The sequence below is a fragment of the Chiloscyllium plagiosum genome, unplaced genomic scaffold (genome assembly GCF_037043375.1).
Source record: "Chiloscyllium plagiosum isolate Xiang-an unplaced genomic scaffold, Cpla_swu_hap1 HiC_scaffold_53X, whole genome shotgun sequence".
In the NCBI taxonomy this organism is placed as follows: domain Eukaryota; kingdom Metazoa; phylum Chordata; class Chondrichthyes; order Orectolobiformes; family Hemiscylliidae; genus Chiloscyllium; species Chiloscyllium plagiosum.
In genome coordinates this window covers 7,752,965-7,759,886 of record NW_028270191.1, presented here as the reverse complement: position 1 = coordinate 7,759,886, position 6,922 = coordinate 7,752,965, and the positions used below count along the sequence as shown (strand labels likewise).

Below are 6,922 nucleotides of genomic sequence, written 5' to 3'. Positions count from 1 at the left end.
AGCAGCCGGTGACAAGTGGTGTTCCACAAGGTTCAGTCTTGGGACCACAACTTCTCACTTTATACATTAACAATCTCGATGAAGGAACTGAGGGCATTCTGGCTACGTTTGCAGATGATACAAAGATAGGTAGAGGGACAGGTAGCGTTGAGGAGGTGGGGAGGCTGCAGAAGGATTTGGACAGGGTAGGAGAGTGGGCAAAGAAGTGGCAGGTGGGATACAACATGGGAAAGTGTGAGGTCATGCACTTTGGTCAGAAGAATAGAGGCATGGACTATTTTCCAAAGGGGGAGAAAATTCAGAAGTCTGAAGTGCAAAGAGACTTGGGAGTTCTAGTCCCGGATTCTCTCAAGGTAAACCTGCAAGTTGAGTCAGTAGTCAGGAAGCAAATGCAATGATGGCATTTATTTCGAGAGGACTTGAATATAAAAGTGGGGATGCACTTCTGAGGCTCTATAAGGCTCTGGTCAGACCACATTTGGAGTATTGTGCACAGTTTTGGACCCTATATCTCAGGATGTACTGGCCCTGGAACAGAGGAAGTTCACAAGAATGGTCCCAGGAATGAAAAGCTTAATATATGAGGGACGTTTGAGGACTCTGGGTTTATACTCGGAGTTTAGAAGGATGAGGGGGGATCTAATTGAAACATATAGAATACTGAATGGCCTGGACAGAGTGGATATTGGGAAGATGTTCCCATTGGTAGGAGAGACTAGGACCCAAGGGCACAGCCTTAGAGTAAAGGGAAGGCCTTTTAGGACGGAGATAAGGAGAAACTTCTTCAACCAGAGAGTGGGGAATCTATGGAGTTCACAGCCACAGAAGGCTGTGGGGCCGGGTCATTGAGTAGATTTAAGACAGAGATAGATAGGTTTTTGATTACCAAGGGGATCAAGGGTTACGGGGAGAAAGCAGGAGAATGGGGTTGAAAAACTTATCAGCCATGATTGAATGGTGGAGCAGACTTGATGGGCCGAATGGCCTAATTTCTGCTCCCATGCTTTATGGCCTATGGAGTCAGATTCCACCTGAGAGACTTCAGTATGTTATTGTGCTGGTGGGTGTTGCAGCCTTTCTGTTTTATTAAAATCTTTTTCAAACTCAGCTTTAAGTGTTATTTTTGTTAACCTATTTTCCTCATCAACCTGTTCAGAGATGATAGCACATCCCTCTGAGGAGGTAGGACTTGAACCTGAGTCTCATGGTCCAAGGGTAGAGGCACTATCACTGCACCACAAGAGGCTCCCCCGCCAACCCCTTTCGAAATGGGATGTTCAACAGATGCCCCCTATCTGCCCATTTAGGATCCTTACAGTATGGAAGCAGACCATTTGGTCCATCACGTCTGGACTGACCCTCTGAAGACCATTCCCCCTGCCCCCATCCCCACAACACTGTATTTCCCACAGCCAAACCACCTAATCTGCATATCTTTGGAGTGTGGGAGGAAACCCACACAGACACGGGGAGAATGTGCAAACTCCACACAGACAGTCACCCGAGGCTGGAATCAAAGCCGGGTTGCTGACGTTGTGAGTTAGCAATGCTAACCACTGAGCCACCATACCCCTCCCTTCAGTGAATAATTTTGTGGGAATCTTGGCAGCAGAGTGGTATAGTTCTTCTCGATGCTTTCTCCAGTACCTCGCCGTCAAGTCAACAATATCACCAGAAGGTTCCTAGGGATTTTGTAGTGTGGTAGTAATGTCCCTACCTCTGAGTCAAGAGGCCCCGCTTCAAATCCCGCTCCGGAGGTGCGTCTTGGCGTCCTCAAAACAAGTTGATGAGGAGAAGATCTATCAGAGGGTTGCAAGTGGGATCTTGCTGTGCATGACTTGGCGACCATGCTTGGACAAGACTTCCTGCAAAGCGCATCGCTCTGTCCCACAGCCTTAACAAAGGGCCACTTTGCTTCAACATCAGCCCGCCCTCATGGCATCTCCATTTGGGACCATCAACACCAGGCCAGCTGGTGCCGAAGAGGGCACTCTGCCCTGCGTTGGCACAGCAGTCACTTAGAGGTCTTCATCTGTCTGACAGCAAGACAAGATATCTGACACTTTTCCAGCCTGAGAGTGTGCCTTCAAAATGAAGGGCAGTGCACTTAGCTTGGCTATCATTCTATCCACACACTGATTGGGTAGACATGGCGAGAATAATTTCACTTGCCGGGGGGGGGGGGGGGGGGGGGTGGAGTGGGGAGGAGACCAAAATAAAGGGTCCGAGATTGAAAATGGTCACAAATAAATCCAATATTCAGGAAGAGCCTGTTAAGTGAGAGAGTGTTTCAAACGCAGAGCTCACTATCGAAGGGAACAGTTAAGGTGACCAGGATGGAGGCATTTTGAGGGAAAGAACATTGATGAGAGGAGGTTGGTTGATGGAGCAGGTTCTGTTCTCACCTCTGGAGCAGAAATTCTGGGTTTAACGGCCTCTCCAGGATTTGATGACCAAGGAAAGTGTGTTTAGAACAAACAGGTTGATTTTAAAAAATTCCCTCATGGGGTGTGGGTTTCGCTGCCTGGGTCTGCATTTATTGCCCGTCCAAACTGCCCCTTGTAAAGCCTTCTAATGCATGTCAATGGCAGTTAGGAGAGTGGGTGAGATTCCTGGTCCTTCCCCGAAATGGAAAGAGAATTGGACTATCACTATCCGGGGCTCCAGGCTGTGAAAGTGTATGTTGCCAGGGCAACTGGGGCTCTCGAACTGAACTGCTCCATACTGCCACCAGGTGACGAAGAACATAACAGGATACATTGAAAGAGAGGATTGGACATAGACAATTCCTTGGGTAGTGTTGTAGAGCAGAGGGACCTAGGGGTTGAAGTACATCATCCTTTGAAGTTTGTATCATATGTCGACAGGGGGGTTAAGAAGGTGTTTAGCATACTTGCCTTCATTGCTCAGTCCTTTGAGTGTAGGAGTTGGGACGTCATGTTGAGGCTGTACAGGACATTGGTGAGGCCTCTTCTGGAGTATTGTGTGCAGTTCTGGTCGCCCTGTTACAGGAAGGATATTATTAAACTGGAGAGGGTTCGGAACAGATTGACCAGGATGTTGCTGGGATTGGAAGGTTTGAGATACAGTTCTAGAACATCGAACTGTACAGCACAGGAACAGGCCCTTCAGCCCACAATGTTGTACTGAACATGACACCAAATTAAACTAATCCCTTCTGCCTGCCCTCCATTCCGTGCATATTCATGTGCTTAGCTAAAAGTCCCTTAAATGCCCCTATCCTACCTGCCTCCACCACCATCCCTGGCAGCACATTCCAGACTCCTACCACTCCTTTGTGCAAAAAAACTTGCCCCTCACATCTCCTTTGAACTTTCCCCCTCTCACCTGAAATGCATGTCCCCCCCTGTGAATTAGAGGTATAAAAATAAACTTGATAGGCTGGGGCTATTTTACTTGGAGCACAGGAGGTTGAGGGGTGACCTTATCGAGGTTTATAAAATCGTGAGGGGTAGAGATAAGGTGAATGACAGGTGTTTTTTTCCCTGGGGCGGGGAAGTTCAAGACTAGGGGGCATACGTTTAAGATGAGAGGAGAAAGATTTAAAAAGACATGAGGGGCAACTGTTTTTTGAACACAGAGTGTGGCTCATGTGTGGAATGAACTTCCTGAGGAAGTGGTGGATGTGGGTACGGTTACAATGTTTAAAAGGCATTTGGATCAGGACGTGAATAGGAAAGGTTTGGAGGGAGATGGGCCAGGAGCAGGCAGGTGGGACTGGCTTATTTTGGGATTTTGGTCAGCATGGACTGGTTGGACCGAAGGGTCTGTTTCTATGTTGTATGACTCTATGACTCTAAGATTACAAACCCTGGCATGGATCAGTTGGCCCGAATGGTCAGCTGCTATGTTATGTTATGTAGTCTGAGGGTAAGTTCCAACTCCTCAGCTGAAAGATTAAGATCTAAATCCTAAACTCCTAATTGCTGGACAATAGAACTCCAAGTTAAATGCTGTTGCGAGTTCCTCAGATTTAAAAAAAAAATCGCATTTCTGGAATTTCAAAACAAAAGCAAAAACCACAAACGCAGCAAAACTGTGGAGCGTTGCAATTGAACGCACGTGAATGGTGCAATCTGTATTGCATTAATGTGTCAAATAGATGATAAAGTGAGAGGCCTTTACAAGCAGGAATGGGAGAATTACATAGGAAATGCACTATTAGGGCTGCAAAATAAGAAAATATGAGCCGTGGAGCCTGGCCAGACAGGAAGAGACAGCAATAAGAGAACATTTGAGTTTCTCCCACATCCATATAGTGACTGCTGCCAAGGGTACAGAGAGAAACAGGAAACTGAAGGAACAGATTTAGTCCAGGGGACTGGCTATGACAATGAGGGGTGGACTGTTGAAACTTAATTCCTATTTCTTTTCCTTTGGCTGTGCGATGGTGTGTGCCTGTGATCTCTCTCTCTCTCTCTCTCTGACTCTCTCTGTTAAGTTTGGGTCTGTTTAAAGAACACTCCTAGACTATTGGCATTGACGTCTCGAGATCGAATTGATCTGGATTTGTCTGGTGCATGCAAGATACGACGGACAGCTGTCAGAGGTATGTCTGTGTGGTCTAGCACTCGATCCCAGTTAACGGGAATATGTAGTCTGTTACAAATGTGGACATTGGGCGTGTGGAATTCTCTCATTCTGAAATCTAGTCAAACATTAATAACCTCGCTTAATTTAAAGAGTAAATGGTGTACTTTGTGGCTCGATAGATAGACATGTTTCATAATCAAATGTCTCATTTAAGGCTCATTAGTATGTACTCTGGACAGTCTATTTATCCAGGAGACACAGCTGAGATGATTCACTCCTTTGCAATGAATGCAAGGGATGGTTTGGGTGGTTTTTTTACTGAGCACAGGTTAGGAAGGTTTTTTTTCCATTCTGAGCAGGGACTGAGGGAATATAGGAAGGGCAGTGTGAGGTGGGGACATGTGGCAGGGTATAGAAAAATCTCTGCCACCTACCCATTGCCCAACATCGTCACCTCGCACATTCTATACCAGCTCCTGGTTCTGTGCTCTGGGCATAATATCAGAGAGACTCTCCCTCTCTCTTCCCCACCCCTTCATTCCAAGTTGAGGATTATTCCGTCATTGCCATGGCGGGGGGGGGGGGGGGAAACCATCGCTTCTGCCATCCGCGGGCATGATCACTCCGTGTGCGAAGCTGCCCCTCGAGCAAGCGAATGCTGCCAACGGCGAGGAGGGTCAATCCTCAGCCATGCGTGCTCAGAGGCTCAGGGGCTCATCCATGGATTTGCCAACCCTGTTTTATTGAAAGGCGGGGCAGGCCGTGGGCAGACTCTCCGACATGGCGAAGCTTGCCACCAGCTGGGCACGTACCCAAACCCTACATCAAAAGAGTCAAAAGCCCAGACTCAATGAAGGAGAAAGAAATGGAGGTATTGAACATAAAGAGACTGCTAATTGGTGGGGGTGGGGGTGGGGGGGGGGGGGGGGGAGTGAATTCCTTCGATTTGCTTGATATTTTTAAGCCCACTTTTATTAGGCAATCTCACCCTTCCCAAGAGTGCCCCCTCCTCCCCCTCCAATGCCCTCAACTGGTAATGACATGGCATGTCCTGCCCTGGATGCCAATGTCACTGTGGCATCTGCCCATGCCTCTTCTCCGCCATGTCCTGCAGCCCCCACCTCTCACCACTGGTTCACCAGAAGGGGTTCACTTTTGAGTGGATCAGGCAGTGGAATTTCCCTCCTCACCTGTGGATCCAAGTGGGGCCAATTTCAAGTAACGAAATAACATCCTCCCTGTGGTCTTGCCTTCACCACAAAACAATGGAACGTTTCTTTAAAGGCTCAGGAGAGTTTCATAACCGTGGAGCCAATTTTCATCTGTGGAGCGATGTGTGTGAGCTCTTTCCAAGCATCTTTAGTGAATACTGTCTCTCTCCTCCAGTCTGATTTATACATCTTCCTTCCTGAATAGCCCGTTCAATTCTGGTCTCCTTCCTATCGAAAGATGTTGTGAAACTTGAAAGGGTTCAGAAAAGATTTACAAGGATGTTGCCAGGGTTGGAGGGTTTGAGCTACAGGGAGAGGCTGAATAGGCTGGGGCTATTTTTCCCTGGAGTGTCAAAGGCTGAGGGGGTGACCTTATAAAATCATGAGGGGCTTGGATAGGGTAAATAGACAAGGTCTTTTTCTGGGGTAAGGAGTCCAGAGCTAGAGGGCATATGTTTGAGGTGAGGGGGGAAAGATATAAAAGAGACCTAAGGGCAATGTTTTCACACAGAGGGTGGTGTGGTATGGAATGAGCTGCAGAGGATGTGGTGGAGGCTGGTACAATTACAGCATTTAAAAATTGGGTATATGAATAGGAAGGGGTTAGAGGATATGGGCCAAGTGCTGGCAAGTGGGACTAGATTAGGTTGGATATCTGGTTGGCATGGACGGGTTGAACCGAAGGGTCTGTTTCCGTGCTGCACATCTCAATGACTCTGTAAGGTGCTGACTCTCAGCGAGGTTACACTGCCTTACCCCTGCCCGGTTCTAACACTCATCCTTCACTTTGCAGAAGGTTGAGTACACTTCAAGCTGTTCCCCTTATCCACGTACCAGCTCGTGTGTTCACGCAGCGTTATGTCTTCCACTCTGCACTCCTGTTGGCATGTCTGCATCCTGCATGAAGTCAATAAAATCTCAGGGATTCAACTAAAACAGAGGTCTGAGGCAGGGTCACTCAACGTTGACCCTGTTTCTCTCTCCAGCCCTGCTGAGCTTTCCAGTTTTTGTCTCTGATTTACTGCATGCACAGTGCTTTCAGTCTTCCACTCCTTCCTTCCTCCTGCGTTGCAGGGTTAGCTCAGTTGGCTGGATTGCTGGTGAGTGATGCCAACAACACAGGCTCAATTCCTACACCTGCTGCCATTCCATCTTCT

General features: G+C 47.7%; 1 protein-coding gene across 1 annotated transcript in view; it reads left to right on the top strand.

Moving 5' to 3' along the window:
• Positions 1–4,355: 4,355 nt before the first annotated feature.
• LOC122546908 (activin receptor type-1-like) overlaps positions 4,356–6,922 on the top strand; it is a 179,836-nt gene continuing 177,269 nt past the window's right edge. Inside the window, exon 1 of the mRNA XM_087985552.1 lies at positions 4,356–4,570. The gene's annotated coding sequence lies outside the window, so the exon portion shown is untranslated. The remainder of the gene's footprint in view (positions 4,571–6,922) is intronic.